This window comes from Bison bison, unplaced genomic scaffold, assembly GCF_000754665.1.
Source record: "Bison bison bison isolate TAMUID 2011002044 unplaced genomic scaffold, Bison_UMD1.0 scf7180017864515, whole genome shotgun sequence".
In the NCBI taxonomy this organism is placed as follows: domain Eukaryota; kingdom Metazoa; phylum Chordata; class Mammalia; order Artiodactyla; family Bovidae; genus Bison; species Bison bison.
This window is the reverse complement of record NW_011495068.1, coordinates 17328-17937: the sequence shown is the minus strand read 5'-3', so window position 1 is coordinate 17937 and position 610 is coordinate 17328.

Below are 610 nucleotides of genomic sequence, written 5' to 3'. Positions count from 1 at the left end.
GGGATTCTCCAGGCAAGAACACTGGAGTGGGTTGCCATTTCCTTCTCCAATGCGCAAAAGTGAAAAGTGAAAGTGAAGTCGCTCAGTCGTGTCTGACTCTTACACATCCCATGGACTGCAGCCCACCAGGCTCCTCCGTCCATGGGATTTTCCAGGCAAGAGTACTGCAGTGGGGTGCCATTGCATTCTCCAAATTCAGCCATACATAACAGCATGTATGGTATATAGTAAAATCATATGATACAACATGTAGATGTTGTATTAGATAAGTTGTCCTCACTTATTTTAACTTTCATTGACTTTCTTCTGTTGACTGATTTCCAAACATTTTTTTATTTTTCTAAAACAACACCATATAAACCAGTACTGTATGAATTTCATTGTGCACATGTGTAATAGCATCTCTAATGAACAAACTTAAGGGAAGTATCACTGTATAATATATGCATCTATATAAAGAATTTATGTTTTTTCTATAAATTCATAGATAGTGGAACTAACATCATACAAGGGAAAGTGGTGTATATCAGATCAGTCACTCAGTCGTGTCCGACTCTTTGCAACCCCATGAATTGCAGCACGCCAGGCCTCCCTGTCCATTACCAACTCC